Source organism: Ambystoma mexicanum, chromosome 14 (assembly GCF_040938575.1).
Source record: "Ambystoma mexicanum isolate Mex_15411 chromosome 14, UKY_AmexF1_1, whole genome shotgun sequence".
Taxonomy (NCBI): Eukaryota; Metazoa; Chordata; class Amphibia; order Caudata; family Ambystomatidae; genus Ambystoma; species Ambystoma mexicanum.
Window position 1 is genome coordinate 300,826,501 of NC_090940.1, and position 26,663 is coordinate 300,853,163.

The window sequence follows — 26,663 nt, forward strand, 5'->3', positions numbered from 1 at the left end:
ATTTGTCGTGCAGTGAGCATGTTAATTCCGGGAGTGGAGCAAATTATGCCGTCCTCCGTAAAGGAGATCGTCATATTCAACCTGCTCATTATGTCTCTCCCCAGTATATTTACTGGTGAGGCCCTAGAATACAAAAGCGGCACTGACATGTCATAATCCCCTATTGATAAGGGAATGTTATCAGTAAAGGGAACCAACCCCTTAGCCCCAGAGAATCCTTGGGTGTTCATGGCTTCACCTGACATCTTAAATTTACCTTCCCTTATGCAAGACCGGGTCGCCCCAGTGTCAACAAGGAATGATAATTTTTTGTCACCTATCGTTACCTCTATGCATGGTTCCTCCGCAATACTAGGTGTTACCGACAGGATGGGACACACCAAGGCCGTCTGTGGGCTGTCCTATTGAGGGTATAATGATTGACCACTTCCTGTGTAAGGGTTGTGTCCCAGGACCGTCACCCTTCCCAGTTGTGTTTGCTGTAGTTGTGTATTGGTAGAGGTTATGTTATGGTCTTGGATTTGGGCAGGTTGCTGTACTTGCTGTACTTGGGGTTGTTGTGTTATCGCTACCTGTTGTTGTGGCAGTGAATATGTCTGTGGCTGTTGTTGTGTTACTAGTTGTTGCTGCCCATTTCCCTGTTGCAATGTCTGCTGTTGCTGGATGCCCTGCTGTTCCTGTGTGGGCCCTTGTTGTCCCTGTTCACTCCATGATGGTGTGCCTGGTCTCACTCTACACGTGCGTGACATGTGCCCTACTAATCCACAAATCCAACACACCGGTGGTTCCCTGTTCTGCCATGGAAAGCTTCCTGGGTTGTCCTGGTATACTGGTTGCCCGGTGGGGTAGAAATTTCTAAGTCCTCCCCCCTGCTGTTGTGTGTTATATCCGTATCCTCTCCCCCTCATCATTCCTCCCCTTCCCCTGTTGTAATTATAATACCCAGCTCCTGGCGTTGAGTATCCTCCTCCCATGTTGGTCGTGTATGGTTGGAGTGGCAGCAGCTGTTGTGTTACAGTCTGTGATGATTGTATTTGGGAGGGATCTTGTGCAGCCACTACTTGTGTGGGGCTTTGAGTCATTGTTGCAGGTGTAGTTATTAGTGCACCTTCCATCGTGTATTTAGTAAGTTTTTTCTGTACTAATTTAGCCTCTTCCGTTTTTCTATCCTCTTCTTTTTGTTTCATTTTTTCTTGCCATGTCCTACAATGATGCACTATTGTCAGTTGTATTTCTGGCCATGCTTTTGCTTCCAACCCCACTACTTTCTTCAGTTGTTTCCGGACTGCTTCTGGGAGCCCCTGTACTAGTATATGATAGAATATTGCTGGTGTCTTGTCCCATTGTTCTCTAGTTTCCATGCGCCACTTCTCTTGAATTTCCTGGATATAATCAACAGGATCTTCGTTCTCACGCATCTTGCGTGAGGTAATTGCTCCTATGTCTGATGTGTCTGGGTACTGTACCCTCAGTGCCTGCCATAATGCATGTCTGCAGTTTGCGAATGGTGCCCCATCGTGTGATGTGTTTGTTATTGTGACCCCGGGGAAGCCTGCTCTCTTCCAGATGTCATCTGCTGCATCCACTAATATTGATATTAAAAGGCCCTTTACATCCCCCACTGCCAATTTCTGTCCTGCAGTGTGTTTTCCATTTCATATATCCATTTTCCCGCACCTCCACTTAATGATGGGAGCTGCACTTTATATTTTCCTTGTCTGCATGCTTCCAGGGGACGTATTGTGGTCTAACCCCTCCCCTCTCCAGAAGTGGCATAAGGTTGTGTCCTGGTTGGCCCTTTGGGTCCCACACAATCGAATTCGTACACCCCTCCTCATCTTCCCTGTCTTCTACATCGTCAATGGGGTCCATATTTCCCCTGCTCGTAACTGTTTCTCCTCCATCTCTTCCCTTTCTTTTACCATTTAATGTGGGCGTGTGTATTCGTTCTCCCTACCTGCATCCAGGGAGGTCTCTAAGCCTGCCTGCGTAGGGTGTCGGTTCGTGTGGGAAGGGCGCGAGTTTAGATGGGCATGTTGCACGTAATGAGCGTGAGGTAGTGGAGCATGTGGGACGGGATGGTGACGGTGTGGCTGCACGTGTCTTCCTTTCCGCTATTCCTTGTTCTTCCTCCTCACTTCCCTCCAGTTCTTCCTTTCGCCTGCAGATCCATGGTGATTCTCCATTTGTCCGGGTGATGTATAATTTATCTAGGCTTTCCCTTTCACTGTCTCTCCCTTCCTTCTCTATTCCTTCTCCTTCCTCACTGCAAAAGTCCTCCATTAATGGCAGCCCCCAGTCTGTCTTTTTCCCCCTAATCATTAATGATTTTAAGTCTATTAGGTCCGTTCCTCCCTTGTCTTCCTTGTCAATTGCTCCCCTTTGTGCTGATGTTGTTGCTACTTCTGTGTCTCTGTATAGATACCTCCTTACTTCACTCCCCCCTCTCCTTTCTTCTCTTTCCCCTTCATTTTTCTCCGCTATTTCTCTACCAATTTCCTCTCTTTTCTTTTTCAATTCCTCCATTACTTCAATAGTCATCTTTTCCATTATCCTTTCTTCTTCTTTCTTCCTTTCCCATCTCGCTCTTTCCCGCTCTAATATACCCTCTATCATCCTCCCTTCTTCGTATTTCCTTGTCGTTTCTGATAGTAATCTCCTTCTCCATATTTCCGTTTCCTTTTCTTTCTCTTCTTCCTCCCTTTTCTTGTCATGCAGTGCTGCTCTGGATACCCTTTCTGCTACTGCCTTCACCCTTTCTGCTTCTCTCTTTTTCTCCTCAGTTCGTTCCCTCATTTTGTCCAACTCATTCTTGCTTTCTTTCCTTTCCCGTGCTCTCTCTCTTTCCTCTCTCTCGAGCTGCTTGATCAGTGTATTCTGCTCATCCCTTAATTCTGCTAATCGTTCTTCCAAAATCTCTTCCTTCTGTCGTAACAACTCCTCCCCCTTTCTTTTCCCCTCTTCCCCTTTCTTTCACTCTTCCTGGTGTTGTCCTCGTCCATTTTCCTTACTACCTCCTCCTCTTCTTCTGTTAATGAACCTCGTAATTTTAATAATACCTGCGCAGCTACCCACTCATCCTGTCCTATTCCTGCGATCTGCTCTTCGCCAATTCCCCCTTCCCCTGCGGGCATTTTTGTGCGAGCTGATCCCGTTGTGCTACTCTGCTCCCTTCCAGTGTGGCTACCTGTGGCTGTATATGGTGGCGGGCTGTATGCCGGGTTCGAGTACCCCTCAGCCGCCCTTAATTGAACCATGTCTCGTAGTTCTGTTAAAGGATATAACCCCCCTTCCTCCTTTTTCACTACCTTCGCTAGGGGTATATCGTCGCTCTGTTCCTTTTTTACATCCTTTTCGTTTATGTTGTTACTCTTTTCTCCTCCCTCTTCTCCGTTCCCCGTGTTCTGTGTGCCTTCACTCTGTTTTTCCCCATTCTCTCCTTCCTCCTTAATCTTCTCTTCTTCCGTTGGTTCCCCCATAATAAACATTCCGTTTGGTCCTGGTCGGGACCCTTGGAACATCCTCCATAAGTTAAAAACCTCCACGTGGTGCATCAACTTCTTCCCCTTGTATGTGTTATGCAGATGGTTTAATAGTGAATGTTGGGTATATGGATCGAAACTGCCATTAGGCGGCCATGGTGTCGTCATTTTGTTGTCCGTCCCCTGTGTCCATTCTATGCTATACTTGATCAGTTTCTCCCTATGGGGTGACAGTGTTTTACATATGTGCTGTAGCGGGGTAGGGAGGGTGTTCCCCCACCCTCCCGATCCTGCCCTGTATGACATAGTAGCGCTTCACTTGTTATCCTTCCCTTATTTGGTAGCGGTTATCTTACTAACAGTTTACACTATACAGCCTTAGATCTTTACCTGGCCCCGTAAGTTTGGGGACTTGCGATAGTCCACTAAGGAAAATTAGTAAAATATAGCATTTGCATTTGTATATTCTTTTCTTTCTTTTCTTCCTTTACCGAACACCTTTACGGCCCCCTGCGGCCGAGGCGCACGCAGCCCCCTGCGGCTGCGTGCCCCTTGTGACGTTCTTATACAGCCGTCCCACTTTCTCTTACTCCTCCTCCCCTTTCTTCACTTGCCGTGGCCGGCGTTCTCCGTGCGCAGCCACGTCCCCCTTTTCACCTTCCCCCGATCAACTCGTTATTGTTTACCTCCGTTTCCCCTCCCTTACCATAATTCTCTCCCCCACCACTCTCAGAAAGAAAGATGCCTTGTGTTCGAGATTATCCTATGAAAGCCCTACTGGTGACGTCACCGACCTCTTCAAACTACCGGTAAGTTCTTCATATGTTTTTAAAAGTTCCAAATACGCTTGCAATCTACCCCCGTTAACCCCACAGCTGTCTTCCTGTCACGCCTGGAACAAGGTAATCAACAATATAACCGGACTGCGCACGCTGCGTCGCCTCGCGTGTGATACGCCCCTCGACAGGAGGGCTTAACCAGCGAATTATCTTCCGTATTAGGCAACCAGCTAGCTACCGCCTACAGGGAAACGTCATCTATCTATCGAGTTTCCTGCTCGATCAATAGGGATCCTCATCTACTCATTAATCAATAATTACCAAATCGTAGGAAACCGCACACACACACACACCCTTACACGTGGTCGTGACCTAGGCCAATCAGTGTCTACGAGCGGCCGCACGTGATGTTTTCGTGCTCCGCCCCCTCCTCTTCCGTAAGGTAGCGGACTGCTCTCGCACCGTCAATACTAATTTATCAAACCTTCGCTGCGCACCTGTGTAACACCTCCCGCCTCCCGTATTCAGTTCCTCCCCCCTCCCTCACAATTTCACATTGCTTGTTGTGCGTGGCATACTCACCAAGTTCTCTTGATGCGGAGCCGCTCGACTGCGTGCACCCCTCCAAGCGGCTCGCCACCTCCCCTCGTCTGGACCACGTCTGGACACTCGCCAACCGCGGGCGGGATACTTCTCAACCGGCTCCCGAAGGCCAATATCCGGATTGCGCTGTCTGGTCTTCTCGCAGTTCCGCGATGGTCCTGTAGTCCTCAAAAGGGGCAGCGGCAGAGGGGGCCGCGCCGCCGGGCCTCCTCGCAACGGGAGTACTCGGAAAAATAAAATAAAAGCGGACCTCAAACAGATCTCAGCAGTGCCTCCAACTTGTCGGGGGGAAATTCTCCCGGGGTCGGCTGGCCCGTCCGCGGACCTCCGGGCAGGGAGGCCCCAACTCCTCCCGTATATCCCAAAAAATGAGTATGAGACACACGCAAGAAGCAAGGTGATTCTGCTGTTTATTAAACAAAACGGCAGGGATGGGTCAAGGATCGTACGTGTCCGTCCTGACACTCTCTCTCTCCAATAGTGGGGCTCGCAGGCCCTTTTTACCTTAGTATGACGCGCTAATTGAGTCACCTGGGAAAGTTAGTAAAAAACCTATCGCCACTCTGGATTGGTTCCTCGAGTGGTAGGGTTAGTATAGCATACGTATAGAGAGCGTTATTAGTGGTCGAGGGTCAGTCAGGTGGTATACTTGGGTTGTCCCTTCAATTTGATACATGAAAATTGTTACATGAAGACCCCTGAGGATTGGCTAATGTTAATGGCGTCAGTGATAAGAGCCCCATGTTCTGATTGGTCCACTCGCGAGCCCCCCAGTCTGGGACCATCGCTGTTCCCAGCTCGCGGTGCACCTGTCATTTGCAACAATGTATCACTATGGGTATGTGCAGACAATGTGAGGATTTATTCATATGCTGGAAGGCAGACTACTCCCACCGCCGCAGATGTCCATTGAGTCGCTTAATTGTATCTGCCTGTGTCTTGAAAAGTGGGATCCAGGCGCCTTCCTCCTCCTGGGCCTGGCACCCTGTCAGGTTCGGCTTGGTCACGTGAGGTGAGACCGTGGTTGAGGCAGAATTCTGCACAATTAATATTGCATTTTCCACTGTGTGCCTGGATTAATTTGCAGGTGTGACCTTGGCGTCGGCTTGCGGCATGCGAGTTTGCAACATTGTTCCCTTGACTGTCTGCTCTCGCCGGGCTCATTCTGCAGGGTCAGCAACTGTACTCTTGCTCATTCAATGTTCATGGAAGCTCTTGTTTGCGGCCTACTTGGGCCTGGTGCATAGGTGGAACCGTTTGATACACAGCGCTTTAGGTTATGGTATCATATTGCTTTATCCCCAGTATCAGGTCTTCGTTATATTTCTCATTGTAATGCATGGGTTTAGGAGAAGCGTGAGCAAGCATTTTAGATGAGTTCATTGTGCGTCTTGCGTTTCTGCATTTTGAAAAGCCTATGTAAAAAATAATAAAGATGCGCGTCAGTGGGTGTGTCCGTCACCTACGTCATAGCACTGAATATGTTCTTCGTGTGAATTGGTGTGGGAGTGTCCAGTGTGCATGCTTGTACGGGTGTGCTGACCGTTGGCTAGGTCGTCATGGCATCTCTAACGATGTGTTGATTTAGTGTTGGATGGTTCAGTCGAGTCCATCCATGCCGCAGGTGTCGGCATGGGCAGGGCAGGCTGGTGGGCAGGCGGGTGGGCACGTGGGTGGGCACATCCGTATGTTCCTGTACCAGGGTATTTGGTCGTCTGGTAGATGGGCAAACTCCTCTCGTGGCGAGTGCCTGGGCCGTGATCCTCTAGGCCAGGGGTGTGAGGGGATTGGTGGGAGCCTTTTGTTCCATTCTCCCACTTCATTACTGTGCATGCGCACATCTGTGCAGGCAAGAACTGGGCTCTCCCCGTATGAAATCGTTATGGAGAGACCGGCAAATGTTTGGTGTGCACCTCAGCCAAAAAGGCTGAGGGAACTCGAATATCCTGTGCTCAGCATTTATTGTAATCTTTTAATTAAGAAATTGCATTTGATTCATCAGCAGGTGCAGGAGGCATTGCCAATAATATACACTGGCCCAGGACACGCACTGGAGCCAGGGAACTGGTTGCTAATCAAGAATTTTGAGCGAAAGACATCGTTAGCACCCAGATGGCATGGACCCTATCTGATCCTCCTAACTACGCAGACGGCAATTCGGGTGGATGGGAGGAAGGCGTGGATACATGCGACACACGCCAAGAAGGTCCCATCACCGTCTGAAAAACTGATTGATCGAGACGACCAGAAAGAGACAGCGGTCCCAAAATCGAAAGAAACGATTGCCAGTTCTTTGCCACAAAATCTGCCTGATCCTGGAACAAAGCCTGAAAAGATTGCTGTAAAAGAGGAAGGGCAAGGAGTGCCCCAACGTTGTTCAGCAGAATCTGCATCACTGCTGGCAGACGTAGAACGTGTACCACTTTGGCAGCCACCCTCTTTCATTGCGCCGCAGCCTGAAACAAAAGCTGCATCATCACTGTGGCGCCCACCATCATCTGCTATTGCGCCACAGTCTGACTCCGAGCTGGAGTCTGGAAGTGCATCCGCACTATTCATTGATCACACGATACCAGGAGCAAGGCGATACAATTTACGGCCTAGGAAGAAGGAGTGATCAAACCTGCATTTCTGTTGATCTTTTTGTTGCCTCTGTTTCCTATTCTCGGATGAAGTAGGAACCGGAGGCCTATAGGAGAGCGGCGTTAGGGTTGTGCAAATCGGACAGCCCAATAAACGAGGCTCCTCGGTGCTAACATACAATCCATGTGTCCTGAACCCGTGCGAACGAACGGGGCGCACATGGTACGAAGGCAATTGATAACTGCTCTGGAGTTCTTTGAGCAATGTGCAGACGCACAGAGATCTTGCCCAGCGTGTAGCAATCCAGGCTGCTAAGAACTGGCAGAACAGACTGTTGACATTTATCAAACTTATTGACATTCCAACGAGTGCAACGACGAGAGACATTCACGACGAACACTGCAGAAGAAGAAGGACCGTGAGAGAAAAATGCCGGAACCAGCTTTTGCCCCCTCCTGCACCACTGCTGATAATGAATTAAACATAGTGCATAGAAGGTCACAAAAAGGAAATGGTCGAAAAAATTGTATGCTGAGCTTAACGATAATAATGTGTATAATTAGTATATTGGCCCCAATAATGACAGTATTGGTATTATGGTACTTGGAAGAAAAGCACCCATTAGAAGTACTCTTGCCCATTATAAACATTTCCACGACGGAAAGCCCAGTTCATGTGATTTCCTGCACCTTATCCCCAATGGAAGAGAGACATAGGGAAGGGTATGGGAATAACACATTACTGCTAATAATGAACATGACACACTCAATATTAAGGAAAAATAATTGCTGGGTTTGTGCCCACTTGCCACAGCATGGTGGTAAGGGGATTGGTTGGTATGTGCAGCCCTTGCCATTGAGTTCTGCATGTTATGCCTCTTTGAGTGCATTGTATTATGGGAAATGGAACAAACGTGAGACTGGTCAGCTAGACAAAACAAACATGAATGAATTTGAAGAGATCATTATGAAACCAGTAGGTTGTTCTATATTCCATAACACACGATTGATTACACCGGCGATAATGCCACAAGACAGATTGTCGGTGCCCTATAAATCATTTTTGATCATGTTTCTTATGAACCCAGAAGGAAATAAAGATGCAGTGCCCCCTTCCTATACAGTAAATTATAATCCACGTTCCGTCCCTTTTTGTTTGAGAAAGAAGGGCTCTTTCCAGGTGGGGACATTCACTATATGCATGAACATAGCATTCCTTGATAAAGAGGTTGAGCCAATTTATGTAGGAGATCCTGTTTATTTTATATGTGGAGAAAAAGCATATCCCTGGTTACCTAGAAACTGGGGAGGTACTTGTTACTTAGGCTTTCTATTCCCTGGGGTGTTCCTTTCAAACACAGCAGACATAGCCAAATTGGCCAGGTCACGACCTCGACGAAATGATGAAGGAGGTTTGATTGCAGAGGATATAGCAAAATCATTCACACCATTCTGGGGCTAAGCAATAAACCTTTATAATATAAGACGACTGTCCAGAATATTAGAGAAAACAATAAATGGAACAACAGATATATTATATAATATGACCCTCGAGGAAAAAGGAATTAGATTAATGTCACTCCAGAATAGAATGGCGCTAGATATAATTCTGGTTGATCGCGGCGGTGTTTGCAAAATCGTGGGATCAGCGTGTTGCGTATTTGTAAGTGACTCCTCCCCCACGATTTTCGAAGCGATAAGAAAATTGCACGTTTTGAGCTCTGGCCTTCATCCCCCTGAAGGAGGTTGGGAGTTGAACATAAGTTCCTGGTTCTGGGAAGTGTTACGATTGTGGGGATGGAAACTATTTGCAATCCTAGTAGCAGTACTAGGAATATTCATTACATGTTGTTGTTGCATACATTGCCTACCCATAATATGCACTGAATTAAGTGAAGAGTGTGTACATATGATAGAAAAAAAGAGCACTATTAAATCAGATACTCATGGTAATGATGAATCAAAAACAGTAAAAGAATTTGTGTCAATTGACATTGATGATAATGAAGATGAGACCAGTAGTGTGCAAGATTCAGAATCTGATTCAGATACTTGGTCGGAGGAGGATGCAATGCATGGATGAGGCGTTTGGCATACGGCCAAAAGGAGGGTTTTCTCAGTCCAGAAAGAATAGACACCCCTTCGATCGTAAGGCACTATACTTTGTTGGCCGAAGACCAACCGCCTCATGTGTTTAGTAATAGAAAGGTGTAGCAGAAGCTTAACCATGGTGCGGCCATTTTAAGGTGACTGAAATCGCCATTTTGGTTTCTTCTTGTTTTTTCTAACGTTGCCTTTTTGCCTCATGTAAAACTGCTTTGCCGAAATATTATTCTGCTTCACTGGTGCACAATGCAAGGCTGCGAGTGGCATGTTGAAACATAACGCAGTAACCCAGACAGAAATGCCTGGTCCCCTGCCTCACATATCCTTGGAGAATGAGCAGCAAGGCATTTTAATCAGTACAGCAGGTGCCAGCTAGTCTCAGTAAGCACAGTAGAAATGTTAGAGCGAACATTAAATGACTTCAATTATGCTCTTCTTTGCGGCCCCCCTTCCCTGAGCCCGGTAGAGCCCTGGAGAGCAAGTTGGCCCCCAGTACACGAATAGAAACGAGGAGATAGCAAGGCCTGGAATGTGTCTCTCCCTACGCACAGCTTGCTTGTAGAAACAGAAGCATTGTGTTCTTTAAAACAAAGACTTATGTCTGTGAGCTTACAAAATTGCAAACTGTTACTAAATGAATGTTTGAAGGTGTCATACTCGTCACCATTGTTAATCATCGTGCCTAGTTCAAAGGAAATGCATTAGGGGCGGTATATGGTGTGACACTACTGATTACTAGATGCTTGTTTTGTATATATGTAACTGTTGTACGAATTTCTCTCTCTTGCGTCCCCCGAGGTCTGGTAGACACACGTCGTGGGGCGTGGGACCATTTGGCCAACTGAGACTATTTGCTTTGCAATAAACCCTATATTATGGGAATACAACCTCGTGTCTGGCGTATCAGTTCGGGTGTGGTGATTGTGCCTTGTTTCAATACGCGAGGGTCCCTCAAGGGCCCCTTCAGAAGGTCTTCGTAAGAGAGATCTAATGGTTGTAATGTATGGAAGTTTGCTGACTTCTTGGGCTGTGCAGTCAAGTGTCGAGAATGGGGGGTTTGCAGAGGTACTTCCTTTTCTTTATTTTAATACAAATTGGTATTGCATGTTAAGCACATATTTTACAACGTGTTTAGGTTTTCTTGTTGCAGAATTGAAAATACAGTCTTTCTTCTGGCATAGTTTGTTTTCTATGTTTGGCACGACTCACACACAGTACTGTAAGGAAGGCATGGTATCAACAGTAAGACAGACACAAGTGACCACAGTTCAAGGGTGTTTATTGAACTTCAACAATGGTATGATAAATGTCTATCCAACCCTAAAACTACACATGGGAGCAAGCTACGACCATCAAATAAAAAGAACACAGTCTTTGTGGTGTCTTGTCAAAATAAAAGGGCCTATACTAAAACAAACTATTGCCAGTCCTTACCTCTAAATGCAAATATTGTGAGGAATAATGTTATGAAAAAGAAAGAAGTGTTCAAAGTGATATCAGCCTGTTGGCCTCCCTTGCTCATGTTTTCAGCACGGGTAAGGCGGTTCTCTGGAGCGTAGCAGAATCTCTGACTTCTTTAGCACAATGATACAGTTCAAGCAATAGCATCAGAGCCTTTGACACACAAGTCTCCTTGCTCTCAAAGTCTCTTCACCTCGAGGGCCTGATGTAACCAAATAAACAAGTTCCTTTCCTCTTTAGATTTTCACAATTCTTCACTTTTACCCTGTATCCCCCTTAGCCGGGCTCAGATCCCTTTCTTTCACAATTGCTCTCCCTCAGCGGAGCTCGGACCAAATGTAAATTTTACTTCAAGTATCAAAGACTTTTGAATGTACACAAGGTTTGGCTTGACCCATTGCAGGACCACTTCGATTTCATAATTCCTTTTCGTTTAAAGTTCATTACCATTTACTTGGATCCTAACAGAGACTTTCAAATGAGCACCCGCGTGATGCTGGACCACTCCGTCTACGGTATCTTATCTTAGCTTCAAAGTTCAGTCACTCACCTGCTACTTTAATTATATTTACATCACTTGTCACATATGCTTCATACACTGTTCTCTTCAATTTTCTGTACACAATGTTGCTGCTTACAACCTTGGTTTCCACACAGAATGTTCTGGTATCATTCTCTCCAACTCACCGTTTGTGCTGCCTTCACCGGTACTGTTTTGTTGTTGGAGCCAAGGACCGTACCATGGCGGCAAACGCTTCTCCCCGCCTTGACTATCGACGTGGGAGAGCCCCGGGTACCTCCGACACACAATGCAGGATTCTTCAGCTTTAATTCCAGGTCTTAAGTTTTCTCTTCTCAAAGGCTCATGAAAGATACAGTCTTTCGTGGAAAAGGTCAAGGGCACTTCCCTCCCTGCACTCCTCTTTGGCTTCACCATCTTCCGCCTTGTATTAAACTGTCATCTTCTTCCTCATGTGCTTTGCCTTGCTCAGAGTGTGTTTTCGTGCCCCACTTTTTATCCCTATGGGGAAGAGAAATGGAGGTCAGGTGTGTGTTGTCAAGGTGTGGTGCCTGACTCTGCCTGATCTCATTAGCCGGACAGGCTCATAGAAAAAAGTCAGAGGTATTTCTTTTAGCTTTGTCTCAGGGTTTTGTATCTGGGTCGTGGAATGAATAGGGGGATTGTGGGAACTGCAGTGTTTTATAAAAGCAGACTGGAAGTTCAGAAAAGGATAGTCAGAGGGACGGGGAGAAGCCTGACTGGGACGGTGGTTGTTATAGTATTCCTGAGGAGGCAGAAAAGTCATTGAATCAGAGGGACAAGGGAAGGTATATTGCAAGTTTCTTTGGAGCATTTTTCTGTTGCTCTTTTTCCTGATCTCAGGTAGTTTTCTTTCACTTGGTTACATATTTGAGTAATTTTGATGTTGATACGTAGACTTGTATGATTTTGAAAGATGATTAAACTTCTGTCTTTCTAAGATATCATGCTGCGGTCACATGTTTCTTTCTTTTCTGTAATGATTTTGAATATCGTTTACTACATATAAGGGAAGTTCTACACTTTATTGATTCATGTAATCTTAACCCGTGTCTTGGAGTTTAAAATGATTCCCCGGCCATTATGTGTTAGTTTAATATATACGCACGTTATGATTTTTTGAATTTGTTTGACATATTATGGATTATGGTATGACACCCCTATAAACTGTGCTAATTGGCTGTCCAATTAATGTTATAGGCAACCCCTCTAGACGGGAGAGAACTCTCGAAACGCTTTGGGTTCCTTTGTTTTGAAAAATTGGAAGTTAAAAGATGTTAATTAAAAAAAGATGATAATCGTGAAGATGATGCTTTTGAGTGGTTTATTAAAATACGATTACAATTTTATAATGGTCATTTTTTTTCAAAACAGTGTTTTGCCATAGAAACAAGTCTTTAATATTGCTTGTTTTCTATAAGATACAGGTGTGCAGGGGACAGGAGTCTGTACTGACTTGGAGACTCATCTAATCTATTGCTATTCTATGGCAGGACAGGAGGCTCAAATTATACATTCACAATCTTTACTCTGAACCACAGCAGCAAAGAATAAAAAACTTTGTAAAACGAAATTGTTTTGCAAATAAAACAATGTTATGCACAAAGCAATGGCAAACATCCCAGCCCAACATGGTGGGAAGGTCATGCCCTGGAGGTAGCCAATGGGCTGCGAGCCAGTCCCATATAGGTCCATTCCTTCAGCAACTCCTCCTCTTTCTTTGCTGCTGACCCACAGCTAAATCACACCTCTGTTTTTTTCTTACCCTGTGTTTTGGAAGTGTTACTCTGTAACGTTGGTTGCTAGTATTGCAGGAAACAGCGTTCGCGGGGAACGTGTTTCTTTTTCATTATAATTTTAAGAGTTACTGCTGTTCATTATTCCTCAGGTAGGCGAGTGGAGCGTTTGTTTATTTTAGCCCACGTTCGCCTCCTGAGGTGATTGTATTTTATGAAGTGTTTCCTCAAGAGCGTGGCGTTTGCTCATTAGGCCCGCTCTCTTGTTCTAAGTGGTCGCATGCAGCCTGAGGGCGTCGCGCTTCTTTCTTTATTGAATTGGTTTCACTGTTTCATTGTTCCTAGTGTGAACGCCTCTGCGTTCATTTGACACGCGCGCCCAGTGCAGGGCTGCAGGTTTCTCCTTTCTTGTTGCGCGCGTCGGCCAGTGTCAGGAGATTTACATTCTGACTGGCGACGCGTGTCTTCGGAAGGAGGCTCTCTAGCACACGCAGTAAGCGGGCTGCTTCTTATATACAAGGTTGGCGGTTCGAGCCTGCTCTCCGCCTGAATTTTTATATGTTATAAATGTTCCTATTTATTTTGTCCGCATTTAAATATATTTAAGAGTGTTTATTTATAAAATTACTGTGCTGTTTTATTGCCCTAACACGCTGCTCGCGTGATTTGTCTGTTGAACTACAGGCATTGCCTGTTTACTGCCTGGGAGGCCCTTCTCTAAAGGTTATTTGTACTCTCGTGAATTGAGAGGTTCTGCCTGCTCGGCTACAGTTGTTACAGCATTGAACCTGCTGTTGTTGATACAAGTATTCATATATATATTTTCAAAGACAAATTGTGACGTGCTGTCATCGATTAGGGGGTGCTTCCCTCATCTGCAGATGCCAGCACTCAAGTGCGCACTGCCAAAAAAAGTGACAAGTTGGGAGAAAATATGGGGGATCAAGCCAGTCATGCCCAGCCTTAAGTGACGCAAGCTATTCAGTCCTCTCTGGACTCAGCCTTAACTGTTTTGAATAACACCTTGGCATCAGCCTTTGACAGGTTAATTACCCGCATTGCGGATTTCCATCCCTCCCAAGATGCTACCCCATCTGTTGCAACCCAGGCCCCTAAAAAGTGTACGGCCAAAACGAAGCATATCCAGGGACCACTCAGTCCCCCCATGACCATATCACCCGTATCTTCCCCTAAGAGAAACTTAAAGCGCGGGTGGGAAGAGTCCCGTCAACCTATCTCTTCCACCCCCTGGCCAGCCCCTGCGACTTTCGCGCCAGTGGAGCCCCCTATTCCTGTCTCATCCTCAGAGAGTTTAGATGATTCGGATTCGCCCCCCAAGAGGCGGAAAAGGAAGGTGACATCAGTGGCTCCTCAGGAAACGCCCCTGCTTGATGTTAGCGGAATACCTTTCTTTGATCCTGCCCTGATACAACACCCCAGGTCAGCCGAGTGGCAGCCCTCTGAAGAGGTTTCCTCTTTCCTCAAGTTCTGGATCAGGCGCCCTATGCCCAAAGAGGAACGTAATAAGTTACGGTCGGAATGTCCCAGACCTATGCTCGCCGACAAGGTGGCTCTAGCACCAGAAATAGACCAATCTATGGCGGCTTTTCTATCCCAGAAGGGGAAAGACCCCAAGAAGGTGGTCGATAAAGCGTGGCGTAGTTGTCAAGACAGACTGTTGGACATCCTGGGTCCAGTCACGCAGATTTTTGAAATGGCAGAAGAGGCGGCGTCCTCCAATACCCCGGTAGATGTTAACGCATTAAGGGGATGGATCCAACGAACTGTGTGCCTGCTCGGCAACGCTAATGCCTCCATATGTAGGGAGAGGAGAAAATCATTATTAATGAGGTTGGATTCCAAACTGGCGGACATGTCAGAGAGGGAAGCGGGCCCTTCGGCTCAAGGTAATTTGCTTGGGGATTCTTTCCTGAAAGATTTGTCAGCATATGTTCACACATTTACGGCGCTGGAAAAGGCGCAGGCTAATATAAAAAAGGTTTTTGCCCCAAAGGTTTTTAACAAGGCTGGATGAGGTAGGTGCTCCTCTGGCCGCTTTACCCAGGGCTCCTCCCGTCCCCGCCAGTTTGACCCCCGTGGCGCATACAATCCCTCCTCTGCTCGAGGAGCACATAACCAGTTTTACCCTCAACAAAACTCGAGTTGGAGAGGACGTGCCGGCAGAGGCACCGGAAGATCAAGAGGGCCATCAGGTACTTTCTCAGGTGTTAAAAGTTTTTTCCCTCAAAAGTCTAGGGAGCAGACTAGCCAGGTTTCTTCCACAGTGGGAGTCCCTCACTTCGGATCCTTGGGTGTTGCAAACTGTTCAAGGTTATCAGATAGAATTTTATGCCCCTCCTTGCCAGTTGGCCTTTCCCCTTCCTTTGTTATTCGACGAGGTCAAATAATCCCTCATAGATGTAGAAGTAAGGGATCTCATCTCCAAGGAGGCGGTAGTCCCGGCCTCTTACAGGGCCTCTCAGTTTCTGAGTTCCATTTTCCTAGTCCCGAAACCGGACCAGGGGTTTCGCCCAGTAATTAATCTGAAAGCCCTCAACTCTTTTGTGGTATATCACCACTTCAAGATGGAAGGAATTCATTGGCTAAGGGACACCCTTCTCCCGGAAGACTGGATGGTCAAATTAGACCTCAAGGACGCCTACCTAGTGGTTCCCGTCTTTCCCCCACATCAGGAGTTTCTTCAGTTTCATTGGGGGGGTCGGGTGTGGCAGTTTACATCCTTTCCGTTTGGTCTGTCCTCGGCCCCATGGTGTTTCACCAAGCTCATGCGGCTTGTGATGGCTCTCCTCAGATCCAGGGGGATTCGGATCATAATTTATCTGGACGACATGCTTCTGCTGGCCCAGAATTATCAAACTCTGTGTTCTCATCTGAAGTTCACTATGACCCTCTTACAGGATCTAGGTTTTGTGATAAATGTCAAAAAATCCATATTGAAGCCTACGCAATGTATCCAATTTCTGGGCTTCAATATAGATTCAAGGCTTAGCATCCTTCTTCTCCCAAGACTTTCCAAGATAAAGAAGGAGATTCGTCTGCTCCTCAGGAGAGGAAGGATCTCGCTCAGGCAGTTAGCCAGGGTGGTGGGGATGCTGTCAGCATCCATTCAGGCTATCTTCCCTGCTCCCCTACATGACAGAGCGCTACAGCGCCTAAAAGCCAAGCATTTGCGCAAGTGTCTCTCTTACTCCCAGATGTTGGAATTGCCTCCAGAGGCCAGGTTGGAGCTCCTGTGGTGGCTCAGGCATATGGAGGCCTGGAATGGCAAGGCAATATTTGGTCCATCTCCGGATGTTATTCTGGAATCAGATGCAAGCAGAGCGGGTTGAGGAGCCAGATTGGGTCAGGTTTCCACAGGAGGGAAATGGTCGGAGTCAGAGAAACAACTACATATCAATTGTCTAGAGTTGTTAGCGGGGTCTTTTGCTGCTCGAAGTCTCCTCAAGGATCACAGGAATTGTTGTGTTCTCCTCCGCATGGACAACATCTCTGCGGTGAGGTACATCAATCACCTGGAGGGTACCAGGTCCAAAGCCCTGGCAGATTTGGCAAGAGAGTTTTGGCATTTTTGCCTCAACAGGGATATTCTATTGAAAGCAGAATACCTCCCAGGAGTCAGCAACGAGGTTGCAGATTGGAACTCCAGACACCTGCAAGACAGGAGCGATTGGATGTTGAACAGGTCTCTTTTTGCACGCATAGCGTCCCTCTGGGGTTCCCTGATGATAGACTTGTTTGCCTCGAGACTAAATTGTCAAGTTCCCAGATTTTACAGTTGGAGACCAGATCCGTTATCTCTGGCCACAGACGCTTTCCTACAGGATTGGTTGGGTCAGTTGGGTTATGCCTTTCCTCCCTTTGCCATGATAGCTCGGGTTCTGGGCCAAGTTCGCAGACAAGCGGTGTCTCTGGTTCTGGTTACCTCCTTTTGGCCCTCTCAGGTTTGGTTCCCGTCCCTTCTGGAATTGGCAATAGATATTCCCCGTCTTCTCCCTCTCGATCCCCAGTTGCTGGTGGATCCAGGGGGTCCCCCTCACGAGTTGGTCCTGCAGGGACACCTTGCCCTTATGGCTTGGAAGATTTCAGCTCTTCCTGGTGCTTCAGAGGACTTTCGCAAGACTCTATGTCGGTCAACAGGGACTCCTGGGCGCCTTCTACTAAATCTGGGTATTCCTCAGCATGGAACATCTGGGTTGGCTGGTGTGTGGCTAGGCACCTCAATCCCGTTTCTGCCTCTCCTGTAGAATTGGTTAATTTTCTAGTAGAGTTGTTTAAGGAAGAGAAAGCCTACAGGACTGTTAATGGATTTCGTTCAACTATTTCAGCCGGTCACCTTTTGGTTAAGTGGGAACCAGTGGGTAGACACTTTTTGGTGCGTAGGGCCCTGAAATCTATTCGTATTAAGGTTCCACCAAAACCGAAGTATTCGGTTCTTTGGGACGTTAATATGGTACTGCAGCTCTTCAGGTCCTGGCCTCCTAATGAAGATTTGTCCCTGCAGCAGTTATTTGCCAAACTTGCTTTGTTACTATGTCTGGTGTCTATTAAAAGGGTCTCTGATATCAGAGCTCTGGATGTGGATAATAAGATGTTCACCCCTCAAGGGGTTACTTTCTTTATCTCACGAAGGACTAAATGCATGACTTCCTCAATATCCTATCCAGCTTTTCCTGAAGATTGTAAATTATGTGTGGTCAACTGTTTGAAATGTTTTGAGTTTAAAACTGAAGGTTTTAGACCTCTGAATATCTCTCAGCTGCTGATATCCTACAGGAAGCCCCATAAGCCAGTCTCCCCTTCTACTTTGGCCAGATGGATCAAATGGGTTATGCAGGAGGCGGGAGTTGACACATCCTCTTTTGGTCCCCACTCAGTACGGGGCGCTATGGCCTCTAAAGCAGCCTTTCTGGGGGGTAGTTTGGAACAGATTTTAAAAGCAGCTGACTGGTCAAGGGAGTCAACTTTTAAGACGTTTTACCATAAACATATTGCTCATGTAGCTGTGAATGTAATGCAAGGGGTTTTAACTTGCATAATATGAGCCCCCTGTCTTGCCATAGAATACCTAATCCCCCACACTAGCGTGAGAAGGGGGTTTAGATTCTATAAAAGACAAGGGGCCTCATTACGACCCTGGCGGAAAGTGACTGACCGGACCGCAACAGCGTAAATAGCGTTTCCGCCATTGCACGAAGGAGCAAAGTGCGGCCAATCACGACCCATCGGGCACGAGCATTACGCCATGGCGGAATCCGAAAGGCTGCGATGGCGGAAATGACCCCAAAACGGCCCTTACCGCCGCCGTACGCTGCACCAGGTGCAATACCGCCACCCATCTTAGCGGTCACCGTAATGAGCGGTCACCGTAACGAGCGTGCACCGCAAATTACGGCCACCGTAAATATACGGAAACGGAAGTAAAAGCATGTGGCCGGAACGGGAAACAGCACGCCGCACAACTATAAAATCCGAATCCCAACACAACCATAAAAAATCCGACCCTGACACACATCCCAACCCGTTAGCAACCCCAGTTAAAAAAATAAATATGGGAAAGGTAGCCAAGAAAGCGTGTGACCGCAAGCGGCAGGTACACTTCTCCCGAGAGGAACTGACCGTGCTCACCGAGACCCTCCAGGAAAATTCCGCCGTCGTCTTCTCCAGTCAAATGACCAGGACGGCCCTTGCCAACAAGAAGGCCATATGGGCCCTGGTGGCACAGCGCGTAAGTGCGGTGGGGACAACACCCCGCACGCCACAGCAATGTCGCAAGCGGTGGGACGACCTGCGGATCCGCGTACGCAGCATACTTTCTGCGAACAGGAACATCGCCACAGCTACCGGGGGGGGTTCAGAGTCGCCCATCAAGTTGACCCCCTGGGAGGAAATCTGCGCCTCCACCATAGGAATGGAGAGCATAGAGGGAGTCGGAGGGATGGAGAAAGGAGTGCCGACATCCGGAGAATCAGGTAGGTTGGCCAAGAGAAACAATGCGAAATCCACAAACCACGAACATGTGCAGTACCATGTGACCCCATAGTGCAATACATACTTTGCCCTGACAGCGCCCTCTAAAAGTCAGAATGAACAAACAAATCAATCAAGAAGCCATAAACAACCCCTACATGTGCAGCATGCACCCCCTAACTGCAGGCAGCCAAATGAATGCATCCTCAATCCACACGAAAATGAGACCACCTCCAAGGCCCAGTCCCAAATCAGCCTCATGTACCACCCCAATGCATTTGATACGTTGCCATTCCAAATCCGACAGACCCATAACTAACGCTCGCCCCTCTTTACTCCACCACAGGGTCCGATACCAACGACGAGCTGCAGGACACCCCTACCAGCACGCCTGCAAAGAGGGCCAGGACCAACGTCCCAAGAGCCTCCACCTCAGGTGCAAGGATCAAGACACGGCAGCAGCAGGAATCAAGTGGCAGCACACTGGAGGGGACTGCAACAGGCACCCCAGCAGCCAGCAAGTCCACAACCCCAGCACCACAGGTCCCCCCAAAGAACGTATCTGATGGCACTGCCTCTGGTGGTAGCAGCACCATAGGTGACACAGCTGTCATGCCAGCATGCTCCGACACGGAAAACAGTGCTGGCGACGTAGGTACCATCCATGACCTTTCCCAATCCCCCTGCATGTTCCATCCCCTACACCATGACGAAACCACGCAGGGGCACCCTGAAGACGACGACTGGCCAACCCCCACAAGTCCTGTGCCAAGGCAACATGTGTTGAGCAGCCCCCCTGTCACACCACCGCAAATGTCCATGGCCCAGCAGAGGCAACAGTCCCTCGACCTGCTGATCGAGCAACAGCAGGAAGCGTCCACGCTACTCAAGGACCATGCAAATGAATGCGGGGGTTCCAGGGCAGCCATGGAAACATCCACCGAGACACTCAGGGCACAAATAGAGAAAAGTAGTGAGAGCCTCAGGGGAGAAATGGAGAGAAGCACCGAGAGCCTGAGAGCACAAATGGAGAAAAGCACCGAGAGCCTGAGGGGGGAACTGCATGCGACGTCCAAAGACGTTTGTGCTGAACTTGCTGCTGTGCGCCGTGTGCTCTCGGAGCTCTCACAAACCCTCAGAGACATGCATGGACGCGAGCAGGCAGAGACATCATCCGTGGCAAGTTCCGTCCAGGGCAGCCCCCAACGCAGATCTGGCAGGAACCTGCGCTCCACGGGCAGGGGTGCCCCTGATACCCGTAGAGGGGGCTTGCAATAGCGTCTACCCACGGACAGCATGCATATTTGGACACTGGTGTTGGGGGGGGAGGTAGTAGGGTGGAGGGGGTGTGTTGGGCTTCACTGGGTGGCGGGTCCATAGGGTGTATAAATCAAATCACATTAACAATACAGCACCTCATTATCATCCAATGACATGTGTGGACATTGATATTTGCGTACGAGGCCTTCATAGGCGTACAGTCCACAATGTGCCTGTACTACACACACACAGTGCCACAGGTCCCCTTTCCGTGTAATAGGCACCATGCGTGGTTGCTAGAAGCATGCATCTATGATGCTCTGTCGGATTGCACGTGCATCCTGTGCCTCATGGACTCCTTGAGGTGCCTCCACATCCCCACCCTCATCATCATCATCATCTTCAGGTGCATGCAGTACAGCGTCAGGGGGCATGGGCACATTCCTACGTATGCACATGTTGTGCAGCATGACACATGCCATGACCATCTTAGAAACCTTCTCATGGCTGTACATGAGTGCCCCGCCAGACCTGCTGAGGCTGCGGAAACGAGCCTTCAGTAGGCCGAATGCCTGTTCAATGACCACACGGGTACGTGAGTGGGCATGGTTGTAGTCCTCCTCATGCTCGTTCTGTGGGTTCCGGATTGGTGTAAGGAGCCATCTCTTCAGTGGATACCCGGCATCACCTGTATGAGACGAATAAAGGGTGTCAGTGGAATGATAGTGCTAAGTAGCCCCCCCCCCCCTGCAAGGTCATTGACGCATCAAATGGGCCACGATGTCATGCATGGAATGAGACTCACCGAGTAGCCAGGATCTGTGCCCTGCGTGTCGCTCCATGTAGCGTGGTATTCTTGTGTTCCTCAGGACCATAGAATCATGGGTAGATCCTGGAAATCTGGCACAACAATGCGTAAATATCTTGTTGGAGTCACACACCATTTGCACATTGATTGAATGAAATTGTTTCCGGTTGCGGTACTGGACCTCCATGGCATGTGGGACAACCAATTCAACATGGGTGCAGTCGATGGCACCAATGCAACCCGGGATGCCGCCAAGTGCATGGAATCCCACTTTAGCGTTGGTAATCTCCTGGTACGTGCGTGGTAGTGTGATGTGGTCGTCGGCGTGCTTCAGGAGGGCATCGTGCACTTGGAAGAGTGTCCGTGAGAACAGTGGCTGTGAAATGCCATGCAACTGTCCCACTGTGTGCTGGTAGGTGCCTGTGGCCAGGAAGTGGAGTGCAGACACCACCTTCAGTAGGGGTGGGATGGCGGTTGGGCTATCTATCATGCTCACGAGGTCAGCATGTGTCATGTCCACAATGGCGATTATGGTGTCCCGGTCCAAACGGTAGAGGGTGTGGATCTGCTCAGCAGTGAGGTTGAACGGATCGGCTCGGAGGCGTGGGATTGCGGGCCGCCTGCGTGGTGGTAGTGGCAGTGCTTGTGGGCCTTGCTGACCCTGCCTTGCCCTCCTCCTCCTCCTTCTCCTCCGTCTCCCCTGTGCGCCCGGTTGTTGTACCTGTTGTTGTTCGTCGTCTTCTTGTAGTTGTAGCACTTGCAGTGCTATCTGGTACCCCAGGCCCAACATCGCTAGTCCTGCCGGTAGCATTTTGGAGTGGGAGTGGTTGTGGGAGGGGTTTGGGTCTGCAATATATGTGCTGTCGGCCTGTATGGCCTCCACCTGTGCTGATTGAATGATTCTGTGGCAGATGCTATCCCTTCTGGCCGAGCACGTCCCGCACGTAAGGCTGCATTTGGCCGCATGGCATCTTGGGATTTGAATCATGTATCAAATCCCGATGGCAGTGTGATGTACTTTGACTGATTTTCATGCTATGCTCCCATTGTTACACATGCTATGATTGCAGCCGCTTACATACCTGTGAAGAGTCAGTGGTATGTAGGGCTCGATCGATGGCCGACCCTCATGCAGCACAGTAACGTACTTCACCGACGGGCGTGGCGTGCCATTTGTGATTGCAGCCAGTTAGCATCATGACACACAGCCGCACTACATTGATGTAATTGTGAATGCAAGCGTTCACAGAAGCCTTTTCGACGTAATGTTGCAAGTGAGGAATTCGAAGGCCAGCATTTTGGGTTTTGAAGTAGCGGCGAGGATACGCCCACAGGTCTGGCTGGAAATGTAACGTTCTATTGTAGAATGTCCTTGGGACATGGCCCATAACGAGCAGGCAATGAATGATATGAATTGAATGGGATGCGCAACAGCGTAGTGGACGATAAGGCAGGACGTTCCCAAATCCATCTTGCTTCACAACACTACAGATCCGGCCAGGGGCACAGTGGTTTTTGCGGACTGCATTACGCACAGACGCGATGGAAGTTTCACATATTATGTGAGTGAATATTCATGCGTTTTCATTGCGGGATGAGGGAATGATGTGTGGATGCATGGACTGATGATTCCGTTTAGGGTCTGCCATGTACATGGGTTTTTTGATTCACTCCCCTTCCCCTGCGTTATGTGATGCAAGGCTGCCATAGTGGGACATACGTCTATCTGCCCTTGTCGGATCCTCCCTGTCTCGACGCGCCTTCATACACTTGTGTCTAGGCACGTTACTAATCCCATGTCATGGGTTCTATCTTGACGGACGCATGCACAGTAACCGACGTTGACAATGGTGTATTTAGCTCGATTGGTTTCGTTATGATTCGATACTGATTTAGGGGTGTGTATATTCCTTTGGAGTGGGCTAGCATGCATATGGGTGTGGATTTGGTGTGTTGAATGAAGATTGTAATGCATCATGAGTCCCGTAATGCAATCGGTTAATTTGTGTTTCTTTTGGGTGACAGGTATCTCCTGCCCTATTGCAGATGCCATCTCTACGCCACTCCTCCAGATGGTTTTTACTCTCGACTCCTGCAGCTTCGGGTGAATCAGTGGAGCACCATTTCGATCTTATGGGACGATCGCCAATGGGCCACATGCCCTTACGCTGTACTGGTGGCTAGGTGCAACATTTCGGCCTTTCAGCTCGACTAGTGCCTGCCTCATGGGACGGACCTGCGGTTCTTGCCGCTTCCATGTTGCCTTTTGGAACGTTGATGTAGGCCCTGTGTGCCATGATGGTACAGGGCGTCACACAAGTGGAAGCCGGTCAATTATTGCAGATGCAGCCCTCGGTGATGATGGTTGTTTTGGTGGTATTTTGCAAATTGCTGTGGGGCCTTTGTCATTTGGATGTGCATTTAAATTGTATTCCGATATTTGTCGTGTTGCGTTGTTCTTTGCAGGTGATGTGGCGATTTTCGCTTTGTGGCGGTATGTATTGCGTGATGATCTGCATTGTGTTCCGCCTTCTGAGTTGAGTTGTGTGGTACAGTACTGGCCGCGTTTGCCTACGTAGCACAGTATGGTCACGGATAGGGGCTGCCATTGTGACTGTTTACATGATGTGCTGTTCAGGGGCGGGGGATTGGCTTTTGGCCGACTGGTGCCTGTCAGCCAGGTCGATTGGTGGAATGATGGGTTGTTCAGAATGTGGCTGGTCACAGGTGACTGTGTTTGCGTGCGTTTGTTGGAGGGGGACTGGGGTCATGTCCATTGGAATAGCTTCTGTATTGATGCCATCTGTGCCCTGCAGCTCCCATCGGCCCCTCTTGGGATGAGCCTGGCTGCTCAGTCACTCTGCCGACTTGTGTGGTACATGCTTCTGCTGATGGTTGGTTTGTTTACTGGCATGAGTACAGGGCTGGTGCAATCCCCCTCAGGATGCTGTTTTGGATGTTGCCTTGCGCTGGTGGCAAGCGATGGGGGACTACTGTTGTTTTGTGTCATGTGTTCTTGATTTTCATTTTGATGTATTGTACCTTCACATGCCTGTGCTGCGTCAGTACGGCTATGGTGACATGCCGTACATGGATGCCCACTCACGGGGCGCTTTGAGCCCCTGCATGCTTTTCTACGTTGGCATGCATGGGTGAATTGTGGATTTCACTGGTTGCATAGTGTGAGTACATTGCGCCTGCCAGGAGTTGTGCAATGAGGCCAGGGAGTGGAGTACAGGCACTCAGTGGGCCATTTACGGTTGGTTCGCGTTGCCGTATTTCTCGCCATGGCGGAATGGTACTTTACGACGTGCTTGATGGCGTTCAGTACATGTCCGCTAGGGTCAGAATTCGCGTACCGTTGCGCCATGGCGGTGATTCCGGTTTTGCAAGGCGCGCGTGCGCGTACTTGGTGCAGTTAGCGTTGCCGTTCACTGCGGTGTCGCTAATGGCATCGTACTTTACGGTGACGGGTCATGATCGCAACGAGCGGTGTTCGATGGCGGTATTGCATTTCCGCCATCATTTTTCCATTTCCGCAAGGGTCGTAATGAGGCCCAAGGAAGCGAGTATTATCCCACCCACCCACCCTTACTGGTGTTTGGTTGTTGTTTCAGCTTTCAGTTGATGGCTTTGACACAAGAAGAAGCAGGAGATTCAGCTCCAAGTTGCAGAAGGTTTCAGTTCCGACGTGTTTCCATGGGAGTTTGTTCTTCGTTCTACGTGGAGAAAAATGTTCGGTGGCCGTGTGAAAAGGATCAGCGACAGAAAGAGGAGTTGCTGAAGGAATGGACCTATATGGGACTGGCTCGCAGCACGTTGGCTACCTCCAGGGCATGACCTGCCCACCATGTTGGACTGGGATGTTTCCCATTGCTTTGTGCATAACGTTGTTTTATTTGCAAAAAAAAAATCGTTTTACAAAGTTTTTTATTCTTTGCTGCTGTGGTTCAGAGTAAAGATTATGAATGCATAATACTCGCCTACACAACAGCCCAAACTGTTGGAACTGACAATGCTCGTTTTTGAACTGTAGAGGGTGTTTGCATTTACTGGGTGGTCTTCACTAGCTCTTATTTTCTTGGAACCCCCCACTTACGTCCTCAAACACAGGGACTGCGTTTTAACAAAGTGCATTCGGCCTAACCAGGTTTGGAGTCTCCACGCCCTTCCCATTTTCTTACCAAAGGCCCCTAATTTTATTTTTCGAATGGCTACAGTTGCCGAGCTCATACTTTGTGTGTTTTCCACACCGTGCACATCAGTCTAGATCTGACCAATCCACCGCCCCCCACCGCCCTCACACATATGCCCCACACCCTCTTTGGATTGAATCAATCCAGAACGTGCGATTCGCTTTGATTTTTCTCTCGGAATTCTGCAAAATGAAAGAAGCTGTGGGAAGGGCGGCCGGCGACACATGCTGTTCGCTGGCTTTCATTCGCTGGGATTTCCTTTTCCTGCAGCTCTCAAACTCTGCCGTTGTCCCGACCGTGCCTCAGTGAAAGTGAAAGAGCCCATGCAGTGATGGGTCTCGCAATTAACCCTTTCACTGCAGGATGATTGTGCAACCCGGTGGCTTTATTTTTAATTAAAAATGCGTCACAGCGCGCGCAGTCCTCCCCTGCAACGTAGATGAAAAGGACTAGGGCTAATTCCATAATTAAAACCACTTGAGTTGAAGTGACATTACGGCTGTAACGTAAAACGTACAAAACATGGACATTTTGGAGTTACTTAAAGGAGTGCAATCGTAACTTGTCTACCTGCCAACCACCATCGAAGTCGGCAGCCGTACCCCAGTGGCATAGCTCTCAACTCACAGGCTTTTGACGGGTGTCACCCTAAAGTGCTGACTCACCCGCCAAGGCTCCTGCACGCCCATTCATTCCAATGGGCGTCTCACCCGCCAAAAACAAAATCGGGTGATTTCACCCGCCTTTGCAACACAAATGGTTGAGAGCTATGCAGTGGTAGTGCACAGAGGGGATGCCCTGGAGCTGTGCTCCCAGCATTTCATCCCTGACCACTAGATCAGCATGCCATGGCCTTTGGACACGCCTCATTAGTAATGCTCAAAAGGCGTGTACTACCCCCATGTACCGTGCCCATGGCATCTGTACCCACAGGGCATTACAACAAAACTTGCAATGTAAAGGAGCGCCAGTGATTCAGTACAGAAAGTGCACCCTTGTATCGCATACAAACCGACATTTCTGCTTGTGATACATTCGTTATTTCTGTTTAAATTCATATTTTTGTGGTCTGAGTCTATATAGTGTAAGCACCAAATGTATTCAGGAATACAAATGCATTT